The sequence below is a fragment of the Aotus nancymaae genome, unplaced genomic scaffold (assembly GCF_030222135.1).
Source record: "Aotus nancymaae isolate 86718 unplaced genomic scaffold, 86718_ANA_hifiasm-v0.15.2.pri h1tg000064l_1, whole genome shotgun sequence".
Lineage (NCBI taxonomy): Eukaryota > Metazoa > Chordata > Mammalia > Primates > Aotidae > Aotus > Aotus nancymaae.
In genome coordinates this window covers 24,438,022-24,454,640 of record NW_026988479.1, presented here as the reverse complement: position 1 = coordinate 24,454,640, position 16,619 = coordinate 24,438,022, and the positions used below count along the sequence as shown (strand labels likewise).

The 16,619-nt window shown below is 48.7% G+C and overlaps 1 pseudogene; it reads right to left on the bottom strand.

Moving 5' to 3' along the window:
- Positions 1 to 13,564, bottom strand: LOC105715401 (large ribosomal subunit protein eL27-like; annotated as a pseudogene).
- Positions 13,565 to 16,619: the final 3,055 nt, after the last annotated feature.

Below are 16,619 nucleotides of genomic sequence, written 5' to 3'. Positions count from 1 at the left end.
CTACAACAGTAGCTTCCGGAAGAACCACGTGTTCTTGCCTGTCTTGTATCGCTCTTCAAACTTGACCTTGGCCTCTCATCGAGCCTTCGGTTTAAGAGCAGGATCTCTGAAGACATTGTAAATAATGACGGTTTTGTCCAAGGGGATATCCATAGAGTACCCTTGGGCATCAGGTGATTGTAGTTATAAATTTTCACAAAAGACTTGATCTTTCACCTCTTGGTGATCTTTTTCTGGCCCATGGCAGTTGCTACTTTGCAAGGATAGCGGTCAATTCCAGCCACCAGAGCATGGCTGTAGGGGCGATCTGAGGTACCATCATCAATGTTCTGCATGATAACGGCTTTGTGTCCAGAGTAGCGTCCAGCCAGGACAAGCACCACCTTCCCAGGTTTCTCGGCAGCAGCCACTCGGGCCGAAAGCAAAAAGGAAAGCCAATGCAACCGTTTTGAGTGGTGGGACCTAGCCAGGCACGGTGGCTCACATCAGTAATCCCAGAACTTTAGGAAGTTGAGGTGGGAAGGTCACTTGAGCCCAGGTGTTCAAGACCAGGCTGGGTAACAACATAGTGAGACCCTGTTGCTACAAACAAAAACAAAAACTGAAATTAACTGAGTGTGGCGGCACATGCCCGTAGCCGCAGCTATTCTTCAGGCTGAGGTGGGAGGATTGCTTCAGGAGGTGTGGGTGAGGCCACAGTGAGCTGTAACTGTGCCACTACACACCAACCTGGGTGACAGAGTGAGACCCTGTCTTTTTTTTTTTTTTTTTTTTTTTTGAGACGGACTCTTGCTCTGTTGCCAGACACCTGGCTGGAGTGCAGTGGCGCAATCTCGGCTCACTGCAACCTCTGCTTCTCAGATTCAGGCAATTCTCCTGCCTCAGCCTCCCAAATAGCTGGTACTACAGGCATGCGCCACCACACCCAGCTATTTTTTGTATTTTTAGTAGAGACGGGGTTTCACCATGTTGGTCAGGATGGTCTCCATCTCTTGACTTTGTGATCTGCCTGCCTCAGCCTCCCAAAGTGCTGGGATTACAGGCGTGAGCCACCGCACCCAGCGACCCTGTCTTTAAAAAAAAAAGAGAGAGAGAGGTGGAAACTTTAAGGGGTAATTAGGTCATGAGGACTCTTCCCTCACGAATAGATTAATGCAGTTATCATGGGAGTGGGTTTGCTATAAAAGTGAGTTTGGAGGCAGGAGTATTGCTTGAGCCTGGGAGGTCAAGGCTGCAGTGAGCCTTATTGTGCCACTCCACACCAGCCTGGGCTGGGTAACAGAGCTACACCTTGCCTCATAAAAAAAAAAAAAAAAAACTGGCGCAGTGTCTCACACTTGTAATCCCAGCACTTTGAGAGGCCGAGGAGGGTGGATCACCTGAGGTCAGGAGTTTGAGACCAGCCTGGCCAACATGGCGAAACCCTGTCTCTACTAGAAAATACAAAAATTAGCCGGGCCTGGTGGTGCATGCCTGTAATCCCAGCTGCTCGGGAGGTTGAGGCAGGAAAATTGCTTGAATCCGGGAGGCAGAGGTTGCAGTGGATCACCTGAGGTCAGGGGTTCAAGACCAGTCTGACCAACATGGCGAAACCCTGTCTCCACTAAAAAATACAAAAATTAGCTGGGCCTAGTGGTGCATGTTTGAAATCCCAGCTACTTGGGAGACTGAGGCAGGAGGATTGCTTGAACTTGGGAGGCAGAAGTCAGTGAACTGAGATCGTGCCATTGTACTCCAGCTTGGGCAACAAGAGAGGAACTCCATCTCAAAAAAAAAAAAATGAATTTGCTCCCACTTGCTCTCCTATGCACGGCCCCTTGCCATGTGATGCCTTCTACCGTGTTATGATGTAACAAGAAGGCCCTCACCAGATGTAGCCCTAGATCTTGGACTTGCCAGTCTGCAGAACCATAAGCCAATAAATTTCTGTTCTTTATAAATTACCCGTTGTGTCAGGTATTCTGTTATGGCAGCACAAAAATGGATCAAGACAAGATGCTGCTGCTTCTTTTTTTTTTTGAGACGGGGCTTCACCTTCTCACTCAGACTGGAATGCAGTGGCATGATCATGGCTCACTGTAACCTCTGCTTCCTGGGCTCAACCAATTCTCTGACCTCAGCCTCACAAGTAGCTGGGATTACAGGTCTGAACCACCATACCTGGCTAATGTTTTATTTTTTATCTTATTTTATTTTGTTTTTTTGAGATGGAGTCTCACTCTCACCCAGCCTGGAGAGCAGTGGCATGATCTTGGCTCACTGCAACCTGCTTCCGTGGTTCAAGCAATTCTCCTTCCTCCTCCTCCCAAGTAGTTGGGATTACAGGCATCCACCAACATGCCCAGCTAATTTTTTTTTTTTAATTTCTAGTAGAGATGGGGTTTTACCACATTGACCAGGCTGGTCTCAAACTCCTGACCTCAGGTAATTCACCCGCCTTGGCCTTCCAAAGTGCTGGGATTATGGGATTGAGCCACCGCACCCAGCCTAATTTTTTATTTTTATTTATTTACTTATTTATTTGAGATGGAGTCTCACTGTGCCACCAGGCTGGAGTGCAGTGGTGCAATCTTGGCTCACGGCAACCTCCGCCTCCCAGGTTCAAGTGATTGTCCTGCCTCGGCCTCCTGAGTAGCTGGGATTATAGGCGTGCGCCACCACGCCGCCTAGCTAATTTTTGTATTTTTAGTAGAGACGGGGTTTCACCATGTTGGCCAGGATGGTCTCCACCTCTTGACCTCGTGATCTGCCTGCCTCAACCTCCCAAAATGCTGGGATTACAGGTGTGAGCCATCACACCTGGCCAATTTTTTATTTTTAAATGTAGAGGTGGGGTCCTCACTATGTTGCCCAGGCTAGTTTAGAATTCCTGCACTCAAGCAATCCTCCCACTTAAGCCTTTCAAAGTGCTGGGGTTATAGGCATGAGCCACTGAGCCCAGCCAGGGCAAGCTTCCAGAACAAGATAGATCAGTTTTATAATATGCCCTGGTTGGGAGACCATGAGAGTAGGGGCTTCTTTCTTTTTGAGACAGGATCTCACTTTGTCACCCAGGCTGGAGTGCAATGGCACAATTGCAGGTCACTGCAGCCTTGATCTCTCAGGCTCAGCTGATGCTCCCACCTGAGCCTCTGAAGAAGCTGGAACAACAGGCATGTACTACCACGCCCTAAGAATTTTTGTATTTTTTGTAGAGCTGAGGTTTTGCCATGTTGCCCAGGCTGATCTGAAGCTCCTGGGCTCAAGCGATCCACCCATTTTGGTCTTCCAAAGTGTTGGGGTTACAGGCATGAGCCACCGTGTCAGGCCCAAGAGCAGGAGCTTCTTGAGTCAGGCTGCCCACAGGCCCAGGACCCTAAGCAAAGGGTCACAATCCTTTTCTTTTGCTCTCACCTTACTCCTTTTCCTCTCCAGGTTTGAATTTCTGGATCTGATTCCTGAAACTCCTTTGAGTTGAAAGTTATCTCCCACTGTAATCATCCCTCCCCTTGGCCGGGCATGGGGGCTCATGCCTGTAATCCCAACACTTTAAGAGACCGAGGTGGGCAGATCACCTGAGGTCGGGAGTTCGAAACCAGCCTGACCAACATGGTAAAACCCCAGCTCTACTAAAAATACAAAAATTAGCCCAGCATGGTGACGCATGCCTATAATCCCAGCTACTTGGGAGGCTGAGGCAGGAGAATCACTTGAACGCAGGAGGTGGAGGTTGCGGTGAGCCGAGATTGTGTCATTGCAATCCAGCCTGGGCAACAAGAGTGAAACTCAGTCTCAAAAATAAATAAATAAATAAATAAATAAATAAATAAATAAATAATCCCTCCCCTTGAGTAGACTATCTCTTTCAAACACTTACCCTGTATAATTAGCAAATCAATCCAGTGCTACTTTAAAAAATAAGGTAATCGACAGAGGTGGCTTGGGAAAGCTGGCCTACCACATTTACTCCTAGCTTCAAAAAGACAAGTTTGCTGAAAGCTTTCAGTGTCAGCTGTTTGAGCCATTTACAGTCAGCTCTTACACAATACAGAGAACTAGCAGCCTCTACTCAATTCGCTAAAGCACTCTGGAAAATTGTGTGGGGGTGCTGGCCCCTAACTCGCCTCCGTTAGCATTTTAGTTCAGGCCATTAACTTTGCTTTTGTATCTGGATCTAATGGATTCTTGCCTCTTTCTGGCCACATTAATTATCTCAGGTTTCACTGGGACCTCTTCCTTGGCTTGTTCCCATTTCTAATAAAGGTGAAGTCACAACATCAAAGCTGCATACATTGCTAACTTTCTTTTGCATTAACCCTTGCTCTAAAACAGAAGCAGCAGCCTCCTCGCTCCCAGGAGGCAGCTTGATGCCTTGGAAATAACACTGGAGCTGGGGGAGATAGAGGACCAAGTTACTAGATTTCACTCTGACACTGACAATAACCCAGGTTAACTTTCTTCTCTACCCTGAGATTCAGTTCTTGTGTCTAAACAATTGGATAAAAATTTTCCTTCTGTCTTATCCTCCCACCATCAGGGATCAAGGCAAAAGCTTTGTTGAGTATAACACTTTTTTGAGACAAAGTCTCTCTCTGTCGCCCAGGCTGGAGTGCAGTGGCACGATCTTGGCTCATTGCAACCTCCACCTCCTGGGTTCAAGCAATTCTTCCGCCTCAGCCTCCTGAATAGCTGGGATTACAGGCATCTGCCACCACGCCCAGCTAATGTTTGCATTTTTAGTAGATAGAGTTCCACCACATTGCCCAGGCTGGTCTCAAATTCCTGACCTCAGGTGATCTGCCCGCCTTGGTCTCCCAAAGTGTTGGGATTACAGGTGTAAGCTGCTGTACTTGGCTTGTTAAGTTTAAAATAGTGTCAAGCACAGCCAGATATAGTGGCTCATGCCTATAATCCCAGCACTTTGGGACACTGAGGTGGGAGGATTACTTGAGGCCAGGAGTTTGGGATCAGCCTGGCTAACATGGTGAAATCCTGTCTCTACTGAAAAAAAAAAAAAAAAAATTAGCTGGGCATGGTGGTGCAGGCCTGTAATCCTAGCTACTTGGGAGGCTGAGGCTGGACAGTCTCTTGAACCCGGGAGGTAGAGGTTACAGTGAGCCGAGATCATGCCACTGTACTCTTGCCTGGGTGACAGAGTGAGACCCTGTCTCAAAACAAAACAAAACAAAACAAAACAAAAAACAGAATAGTGCCAAGCACATAGCTGTTGATGAAAGAGTGAACAGCCATTATTCATATTCAAGTGGAAGTTATTTCCAGAATTTGAGGCCGGATTCACAAGAAACTCTTTCTCATGATCTCAGGGAACATGGTTGGATTGGGTGGGGTTTTTTTTTTTTTTCTTAAAGAGATGGGGTTTCACCATGTTGGTCAGGCTGGTCTTGAACTCCTGACCTCGTGATCTGCCCGCTTCAGCCTCCCAAAGTGCTGGGATTACAGGCGTGAGCCACCTGGCCCAGCTGGATTGGGTGGGTTTTGATATAGGAAGACACAGCTCTGATTGGTGGGCACACCTGGAGGGTTAAAGCATGATCTCCTTAAGTCCATTGTCCAAGTGGGAAAAGCAAGGACTGCATTGCTGAGCCTGGGCTCATAGGAAAAGTGGGTGGATGGGCTACTTTGCCAGTTGGGACCCACCCAGCTGGTTCCCACAGCTCTGCTCAGGGACAGGTGGGCCATGCCGAGGCTGAGGATGAGTCATGGTGGCTGCATGTCTGCACAGCAGCTGGCCCTACTTGCCTAGTGGAGGGAGGAGAGCCAGGCTTGCCCCAGGGTGGCTGCCGGAAGAGCCTATTCTCCCCAAGCATGAGAGGGGTGATGGCCAAAGTCCAGGAGAGCAGGAGAAACAGCATGCACTGGACAGCAATGGCCTCCACTGGGGAGGCTGGAAAGGCTCAGGCCCTGCCCTCAGACAACTGTGGTCCATCCAGAGAAGAGGTCCCACATCTACTCAGGAGCTGGGAGAGGCACTGTGAAGGGGACAGAGCTCAGCACTGAAGCCTAAGGAGTGACTTCTGGCCCCGCTGTTTACCAGCTGTATGACCTTAGACGAATCTCTCAAAAGGAGGATATCCGTGCCACAAAGTCCTTAGGAGAATTCAGCGATGTTTTATATAATACAGGTAAATATAAAGAACTATGTGAACATCTAGCTGGTGGAGTTATAGGAGGAGGGCTTTGCAGGCAGAGCACGTCAAAGGCCTGAGGCTGGGAAGTGAGGTCCTTATGAGGACTGAGGAGGTTACAGAGTCCAAAGGGCTGGAGTGTGGGGTGTGAAAAGGGAGCGGAAGGGAAGCATAATCCCTAGACTGTGGACGTCATGAATGCCAGGCAGAGACAGGCTTTGATTCAGTAGGCCATTGGGAGCCTGTGAATGTGCCTGTGAGGGGGCAGATCACTTCAGGGCTCTGTATTTTCAGACAAGATCGGGTGCGTTCAGGGTGGTATAGCCGTAGACTGCAGTTTCTTTTTTTATTTTCTTTCTTTTTATTTTTTTGAGATAGAGTTTTGCTCTTGTTGCCCGGGCTGGAGTGCAATGGCGCGATCTTGGCTCACTGCAACTTCTGCCTCCCAGGTTCAAGCAATTCTCCTGTCTCAGCCTCCTGAGTAGCTGGGATTACAGGCATGCACCACCCCGCTAGGCTAATTTTGAATTTTTAGCAGAGATGGGGTTTCTCCATGTTGGTCAGGCTGGTCTCAAATTCCCCACCTCAGGTGATATGCCTGCCTCAGCCTCCCAAAGTGTTGAGATTACATGCATGAGCCACCGTGCCCAGCATAGACTGTATTTTCAAATGTAAGGCCTGGCATGTTTCCTTGGGGAGGTGACATCGATGATGAAGACAAGGGAGAAAACATCAGCCCACCTGGGATGCACTCACAAGCCGGTAACAACTTTGCACTTTACTCCATGCAGAGATAAGAAGCTAGCAGAGGACCCAGAGGCTTGGCCCTAGGAACCCCCTGGACTAAGCTCCTTGAAGCCAAGGCCCCCAGTGTGGAGAGCAGGCATGTAGTGGGCTCTCTGGATGCAGCCGTAGAATGAAAGAAAAGGCAAGGGCCGGGCGTGGTGGCTCATGTATCTCTGTAATTCAGCACTTCGGGAAGCCGAGGTGGGTGGATTACTTGAGGTCAGGAGTTTGAGACCAGCTTGGCCAACATTGCAAAAACCCATCTCTACTAAGTATATAAAAAATTAGCCGGGCGGCATGGTGGGTCACACCTGTAATCCCAGCTATTCAGGAGATTGAGGCAGGAGAATTGCTTGGAGGCAGAGGTTGCACCAATGCGCACTCCAGCCTGGGTGACAAAGTGAGTGAGACCCGGTCTCAAAAATAAATAAATAAATACAAATAAAAAAGAAGCCTCTAGCTCAGCTCCTTGCTTTACGGGATGGAGAACAGCCCTGAGTGGGAGTTTGATGTGTAGGAGCCACACAGCAGGAGCTGAGAGCTGGGCCACACATAAAGGGACTCCCTCCACTTCAGCCTTCCCCCTGTGAGTGGATATCACCCTGCCAGCACCCCAGAGAAAGTGCCATGCTGCAGGGAAAGACTGCTTTGTCCTGCCAGAGCATGGTTCCCAGAACCTGTGGCAGTCCCAGTAGCCCTTCCCCCACAGCCGTTGGCTCCCTCCTGGGTTCCTGGGTGTGGGAAGGAGGTGAGGTCAGCAGTTCCAGCAGCCAGGAGAGGAGGATGCCGCCCTGCCTGAGATGACTTCACTGTCTCCGCCTCATCTTTCCCACTCTGGCTCAGAAGTCAGGAGCTTCTTGTGAACCTTGCAGGGCAACTTTTGCTTCCTTGGAAAACCTCCAGAAGCACTACAAGGACACAGGGTCCATTCCACATGCTGCACTCAGCAAAGGTTTCTTACTCCGTGCCCAGAGAGGCTTGGGCTGCTGTTCGTCTGCTTCCAGCCTCTCCTGGTGCTTCCACAGTGGAGGGCATAAGCCCTCCCTCCCTCTTCTCTCCAGCGCTCTGGCGGGTCGAGGTCCATGCTACTCACAGAATGGGAAAAGCAAGGGTGGAGATCCGGACCCAGTGCAGCAAGCGAGCCTGGGAACTCTCCTGTCCCCTCCACCACAGCCCTCTTGTGATCTTTGCCTAGCATGCAGCGGTGGCTGGTAATTGCTTGCAATGTTTCCCAGCCATGCAGTGGGACTGTGAAAACCCCATCTCAGTCGAGCAAGGCCCCGACTGGGACAAGGCCCTGTCCCCTCTAGCCCTCTATCACTCCCCACACCCCATCTCGGTGGCTTTCCCTCTGTCACCTCTGTCATCTGCGTGCCTTCCTCACTCAGACTGAGGCTGGTCCCAGGGCATTTGCACTTGCAGTCAGCCTAGGCTTTCCTTCCCAGCTTTTCTGAAATGCCTGTTTCTCTGTGAGCCCCTCCTAGACCACTTCAAATGTGAAGATGCAAACTATCCTTCTCGCCTCACTCATTTCCCTGTTCTATCTTTCTCCAACTCACATACTGTATGCTTTTCTTCTTATTTTAAAGTAGCAGTAGTCTCAGTCTCACTAGGATGACAGCAACACGAGAGCAGATGTTTTGTTGGTCTGTTTGCTCAACACAATGCCTGGTACACAGCAGGCTCTCTACAAATGTCTTTGAATATTGAAAGAATAGATGAGTGAATGCATAAATAAGACAGTGACGAAAGCTATTTTGCCTTCCTGAGCAAGGGAAGTTCCCTCCCAGCTGTGGAAATCCTGAAAAGTGTAACAGATGGACTCTTGTAGGAGAGAGTGGACCAAACCATGGGTCAGGATCTTGGATGTTAAAATTACCAGGGATGGCCAGCGGGCGTGGTGGCTCACACCTGTAATCCCAGCACTTTGGGAGGCCGAGGTGGGTGGATTGTTTGAGGCTAGGAGATCGAGACCATCCTGGCCAACATGGTGAAACCCTTTCTCTACGAAAAACACAAAATTAGCCTAGTGTGGTGGCACATGCCTGTAATCCCAGCTACTTGGGAAGCTGAGGCAGGAGAATCGCTTGAACTGGGGAGGTAGAAGTTGCAGTGAGCTGAGGTCATGCCACTGCACTCCAGTATGGGTGACAGAGCGAGACTCTATCAAAATAAAAACAAAAACCTACAAAAACCGACCAACCAACAAACAAAACCTACCAGACATGATCACCACCTCACTCCTTACTCCAAACGTACTTCAGCTTTTTTTTTTTTTGAGAAGTCTCACTTTGTTGCCCAGGCTGGAGTGCAGTGGCAGGATCTTGGCTCACTGCAATCTCCACCCCCAGGCTCAAGCAATTTTCCTGCCTCAGCCTCCCATGTAGCTGGGATATAGGTGCCTGCCACTGTGCCCAGCTAATTTTTGTATTTTTAGTAGAGACGGGATTTTGCCATCTTGGCCAGGCTGGTCTTGAACTCTTGACCTCATGATCTACCCACCTCAGCCTCCCCAAGTGCTGGGATTACAAGCGTGAGCAACTGCGCCTGGCCCCCCCCCTTTTTTTTTTTTGAGACAGAGTCTCGTTCTGCTGCCCAGGCTGGAGTGCAGTGGCGAGATCTCGGTCACTGCAACCTTCGCCTCCTGGGTTCAAGTGATTCTCCTGCCTCAGTCTCCCAAGTAGCTGGGATTACAGGCATGTACCACCACTCTCAACTAATTTTTTGTATTTTTGGTAGAGAAGGGGTTTCACTATGTTGGCCAGGTTGGTCTCAAACTCCTGAGCTCCAAGTGATCCGCCTGCCTTGGCCTCCTCTTCATATCTTGAGTGTGTAGTTGTATGATCTGGACCAGTTCTTTCATTTGGCCTAACAGAGGACACGGTAAGCCCTCTTCCTCTACTTGCTCTTAGGTCTCTTGCTTTATTTACATGGACACACAAGCTAGAGAGACACTTGGTTGCTCTGCTTCACCCTTGGGGCCTCATAACAGCTCACAGCAGAGCAGCATCTTGTGCAAGTGCTGTGGTCCTAGAATCAGGCCTGTGTTCAAATTGCTCATCTGCCACTTCTTGACTAGGTGACCTTCAGCAAGTCACTAAACTTTCATCTCTTTTCTCTGTCTATAAAATTCAGATTTAATTATACTATGGACCACATGGCATTGCTGCAAAGATTTAATAAAATGAGCCACATCCAGCCTGGGTAACATAGTGAGACCCTGTCTCTAAAAATACAAAAATTAGGCCGGGTGCGGTGGCTCACACCTGTAATCCCAGCAATTTGCGAGGCCAAGGTGGGTGGATCACAAGGTCAGGAGATCGAGACCAGCCTGACCAACATGGTAAAATCCCATCTCTACTAAAAATACAAAACTTAGCCAGGCCTGCAGTGAGCCGAGATTGCACCACTGTGCTCCAGCCTGGGTGACAGAGCGGGACTCCATCTTGAAAAAAAAATACAATTAGCCAGACAGGATGGTACACACCTATAGTCCCAGCTGCTTGGGAGACTGAAGTGAGGAGAGCTTGAGCCCCGGAATAATTTGAGACTGCAGCGAGCTATGATCGCGCCATTGCCTTCCAGACTGAGTGACAGAGCAAGACCCTGTCTTAAAAAAAAAAAATGGGGGGGTGGGGAGTTGGGGAGAGATAGCATGGGGAGAAACGCCACATATAGGTGAAGAGGAGGAAGGCAGCAAATTACACTGCCACGTATGCACCTATGCAACAATCTTGCATGTTCTTCACATGTACCCGAAAACCTAAAATGCAATAAAAAAAAATGAGCCGTAAGTCTGGTACTCAGGCATAGAAGATACTTCAAAAAGCTAATTATTATTATGGCTTAGATGACCAGACATTATTCCAAAACTGGAGTTCAGGATCTTTGCCCAACAGGCTGATGGCCATTTCCCCACAAAACTCTACCAGGCTCCCTGCTCAAGCCTCTATTTTTTGCAGCTTTCAAAACACTTTTACAAAAGGGCACAGGGGAACAACTGAAATCCAGAAGAATTGTAGGGAAGCACACATATATCAGGATCATTTTACAAGCTCCATAATTGAAGCTTTGTATCATCATCGGGTCAGATTCATGATCAAGCCTTTCATTCAGGACTTTGAACTTGAGCTTCACAAAGTGCTGAGCGAGGAAGCAGCTTAAGTGCGGAAGGCAAGCAGGAATTTGAGATTCAATCTGGTCTCCCAGATAAGAAGACTGCGCCACCTCACACCCACGCACGGAGGTCTGTTGCCTCCCAGCTAGAGAGCTGCCATCCCCACCAACGCGACCACTCACAAGACACAGCCCCCTGAGGGGAGCATCCCGACATCGCCCCATGACTCAGCCTCCTGGGAGTACCAGCCTAGCATGATGATGTGGTGCATGAAGTGCCTGCGTCAAGGAGAGCCTTGGGAGCACATCAGTCACCCCACTTACCACCAGCAATGACTGTCACTTCCCCTACAAGCTTCACTAAGGATTTACAACAGCAGCAATAGGATCTGACACAGGTGGACAGCTGTGTGCTTTCTTAGTCACGCACCAAGTGGGACTCAGAGCCTCTTCAGGAAGCACTGCTGTCTTTGTTATCTGACGTGAGAGCTTAGATCCATCAGTGAGTGTGCTGAGTCCCTTCCAACCTGATCTCCCTCCCACGCCCCCAAGTTCCTTCTTACTGTGAAATTCTGGAGCCACTGCTCATCACATTTCAGGGATTTGTGGGGCACTTGCACTACCCTGGGGTGGCCACCCCCTAGGACCTCATAGGCAGCCACTGTGCGGGGAAATAATAACAATATGATAATAAAGACCATTCAATGAGTGATGACTCTGTGCCCGGCACAGCATGCGTTAACTCACTTCATCCATTCAGCAATTCTGTGAGGCGGTGTTATGGCTTGAACATCTCCCTGCCTTAAAAGATGCAGAAGTCAGCTAGGCGTGGTTGCTCATGCCTATAATCCCAGCACGTTGGGAGACCGAGGTGGGTGGATCATGAGGTCAGGAGTTCAAGACCAGCCTGACCAAGATGGTGAAACCCGTCTCTACTAAAAATACAAAATATTAGCCAGGCGTAGTGGCGTGCGCCTGTAATCCCAGCTACTCAGGAGGCTGAGGCAGAGAATTGCTTGAACCTGGAAGACAGAGTTTGCAGTTAGCCAAGATCACACCACTGCATTCTAGTCTGGGTGACAGTAAAACTCTATCTCAAAAAAAAAAAAAAAGGTGCAGAAGTCCTAACCCCCAGTACTTGTGAATGTAACCTTATTTTGGAAATAGGGCCTTGCAGATGATTAAGTTAAGTTGAGGTTTTTAGGGCCCTGATGCAATACGACTGTTGTCCTTATAAAAAGAGAAATTTGGACACAGAGGCACACACACAGGGGAGAACCATGTGAATGTGAAAGCAGAGGTCTGGGTAACACATTTATAAGTCAAGGAACATCAAAGACTGAGAGAAAAGCACCAGAAGCTAGGAGAGGTCTCCAGCAGACTTCCCTCACAGCCTTAGAAAGACTCAGCCCTGTGAGGCCTGGTGGCTCACGCCTGTAATCCCATCACTTTGGGAGGCTGAGGCGGGCAGATCACCAGGTCAGGAGTTCAAGACTACCCTGATCAACATGGTAAAACTCTGTATCTACTAAAAATACAAAAATTAGCCGGACACAGTGGCGCACACCTGTAATCCCAGCTACTCAGGAGGCTGAGGCAGGAGAATTGCTTGAACCTGGGAGGCAAAGGTTGCAGTAAGCCAAGATCGCGCCACTGCACTCCAGCCTGGGTGACAGAACAAAACAAAACAAAAAAAAGAAAGACCTAGCCCCACCAATACCTTGATCTGGATCTGCCAGCCTCCAGAAATGAGAGGCAATCTATTTCTGTAGTTGAAGCCACCGAGTTTGTGTGGCTTTGCTATGATAGACCTAGCAAACTATTACAGGTGGCTGTTATTATTACCCACAGTTTACAGGCAAGGAAGCTGAAGCTTGACTCTGTCCTGGCTGTAAAGAGTCCAGTGATGGAGATGCTGAAGCAGACGGGAAGTTCAGGAGGGGCTGTTTGTTGCACCAGCTCCTGTTTGGCTGTGGACTTTTTTTTTCTTTTTATACACACGAGGTCTCACCATGTTGCCCAGGCTGGTCCTAAACTCCTGGGCTCAAGTGATCCTCCTGCCTCTGCCTGGCTGTGGGCTCTTACTCCCACTGCAGCAACAGGCAGTTCTGCAGTCTGAAGCTCAGCCTGGTGGCTTCTCCCTGCCCCCCTTTAGTCCTTGAAGGCCCAAAAAAGGAAGGATTGAGTCAGTGGTTGGGGAAAGAAGCCATAAACAGACACAGGCCAAAGGCTGCTGAGCAGATTGCTGGGATGAAGGGCAGGGACTTACTCCCAGGGGTGAGGGTCTGGCTGGAAGATGGCGGCAGCACCAGATGGGCTTGTGCTGGGAGGGCCTGCAAGTGGTACCCTCCTTCCCTCTTGGGCTCTCTCAACCTCAGAGTCCTGAATGGGCCTCTGTTTGGAGGTGGGGACCCTGCCAGGGGCACAGCCAGGACAGGAAAGCGTAGCCATCGGTGGAGGGTGTGGAGATGGTGGATGGAGAGCAAGGGCTCTGGACTCAGGTGCACCTGGGTTCCAATCCTGTTTTCTTTACTCATCGGCTTGCTGAATTTGGTTTGACCTCCCTTGGCCTCAGTCTCCCCATATGTAAAATGTGTGGTACTGGCATAAAAACAGACACGCAGCCTGGCACCATGGTTCACACCTGTAATCCCAGCACTTTGGGAGGCTGAGGTGGGAGGATCTCTCGAGCCCAGAAGTTTGAGACCAGCCTAGGCAACATAGTAAGAACTTGTCTCTTCCAAAAATAAATTAGCCAGGTATGATGGTGCATACCCATGGCCCCAGCTACTCGGGAGGCTGAGGAGCGTGAATCACTTGAGCTCAGGAGTTTGAGACCAGGCTGGGCAACATGGTGAAACCCCATCTCTACCAAAAATACAAAAAAAAAAATTAAAAAAAGAAAAGAAAAAAAAATAGACAGATGTGGTGGCCTGGGCCTGTGACCCCAGCTACTTGGGAGGCTGAGGTAGGAGGATCACTTGAGCCCAGGAGGTGGAGGTTGCAGTGAGCTGAGATCACACCACTGCATTCCAGCCTGGGTGACAGGAGTTGAGGCCCCATCTCAAAAACAAAAACAGACATGTAAGGTGGGGCACAGTGGCTCACTCCTGTAATCCTAGCACTGTGGGAGGCCGAGGTAGATGGATCACTTGAGCCCAGGAATTTGAGACCAGCCTGAGCAACATGGTGAAACCCTGTCTCTACTGAAAATACGAAAAATTAGCCGGGGGTGGTGGTACATGCCTGTGGTCCCAGCTACTTGGGAGGCTGAGGATGGAGGATTGCTTGAACCCAGTAGGTAAAGGTTGCAGTGAGCAGAGATCATACCACTGTGCTCCAGGCTGGGTGACAGAGTGAGACTCTGTCTCAAAAAAGTTAAAAAAAAAAAAAATCCAAAACAACAACAACAAAAAACCGGGCACATAGACCAGTGGAATAGAATAAAGACCCAGAAATAAATTCACACATTTACAGCCAATTCATTTTCCAGACGGGTGCCAAGATCATATGCTGGGGAAGGAATAGTCTATTCAACAAATGGTGCTGGGAAAACTAGCTATCCACATGCAGAAGAATGAAACTAGACCCTTCTCGCTCACCATACACAAAAAATCAAATCAAAATGGTTTAAAGACTGAAATGTAAGATCTGAAACTATGAAAGTACTAGAAGAAAGCCTTGGAGAAAGGCTTCAGGACATTGGTCTGAGCAAAGATTTTTTGAATCAGACCTCAAACACATGGGCAACAAAAGGGAAAATAGGCACACGGGATTATATCTTTTTTTTTTTTTTTTGAGACGGAGTTTCGCTCTTGTTACCCAGGCTGGAGTGCAATGGCACAATCTCGGCTCACTGCAACCTCGGCCTCTGGGTTCAGGCAATTCTCCTGCCTCAGCCTCCTGAGTAGCTGGGATTACAGGCACGCGCCACCATGCCCAGCTAATTTTTTGTATTTTTAGTAGAGACGGGGTTTCACCATGTTGACCAGGATGGTCTCGATCTCTTGACCTCGTGATCCACCCGCCTCGGCCTCCCAAAGTGCTGGGATTACAGGCGTGAGCCACAGCGCCCGGCCTTGGGATTATATCAAGCTAAACATTTTCTCACAGCAAAGGAAACCATCAAAGTAAAGTGACACCTATGGGATAGGAGAAAATATCTACAAACTGTGCACCTAACAAGGGGTTGATAAGCAGAATAGATAAAGAGCTCAGACAACTTAATAGCACAAAAACATACAATCTGATTAAAAAATGGGCAAAACATCTGGATAGACATTTCTCAAAAGAAGACATGCAAATGACCAACAGGTATAAGAAAAAATGCTCAACAACACTAGGGAAATGCAAATCAAAACCACGAAATATCATCTCACCCCACTTAAAATGGCCTTTATCAAAAAGAAAATAACAAGCCAGTGGCAGAGGCTCACGCTTGTAATCCCAGCACTTTGGGAGACCGAGGCGGGTGGTTCACTTGAGCTCAGGAGTTTGAGACCAGCCTGGCCAACATGGTGAAACCCCGTCTCTATGAGATACAAAAATTAGTCAAGAAGGTGGTGGGTGCCTATAATCCCAGCTACTGGGAGGCTGAGGCACAAGAATTGCTTCAACGTGGGAGGTGGAGGCTACAGTGAGCTGAGATTGTGCCACTGCACTCCAGCCTGGGCGACAGAGATTCTGTCTCAAAAAAAAAAAAAAAGAAAGAAAGAAAGAAAGAAAATAACAGAAGCTAGAGGATGTGGAGAAAGGGGAAGTGCTTGTCCACTGTTGGTGGGAATGTAAATTATTATTATTACTTTGAGACAGAATCTCGATTTGTCACCCAGGCTGGAGTGTGGTGGCACGATCTCGGCTCACTGCAATCTCTGCTTCCCGGGTTCCAGAGATTCTCCTGCCTCAGCCTCCCAAGTAGTTGGGATTACAGGCATGCACCACATCCCTGGCTAATTTTTGTATTTTTAGTAGAGGAAGTTTCACCATGTTGGCCAGGGTGGTCTTGAACTCCTGACCTCAGGTGATCCGCCCACCTTGGCCTCCCAAAGTGCTGGGATTACAGGCATGAGCCACGGTGCCCGGCAGGGAAATCAGTATATTGAGGAGATACCAGCACTCTGTATTTATTGCAGTACTATTCACATTAGTCAAAATGTGGAATCAACTTGAGTGCCAATCAGTGGATAAACAGATAAAGAAAATTTGGTGTATACATATGATGGAATATTATTCAGTCACAAAAAATAAGAAAATCCTGTCATTTGCAGCAACATGGATGGAACTGGAGGACATTATGTTAAGGGAGCACAATGCCAGGCACAGAAAGACAAATAATTGCATGCTGTCACCCATATGTGGGAGCTAAAAAAGCTGATCTCATGAAGGTAGAGAGTGGAATGGTGATTACCAGAGACACTGGGAAGGAAGAGTTGGAGGAAAGGGAGATACATAGAGGCTGGTTAATGGGTACAAAAATACAATTAGAAGGAGTAAGCTCTAGTGTTCGTCGGTACAGTAGAGCCACTATAGTTAACAAGAATTTGGCTGGAAGTGGTGGCTCATGCCTGTAATCCCAGCACTTTGGGAGGCCAA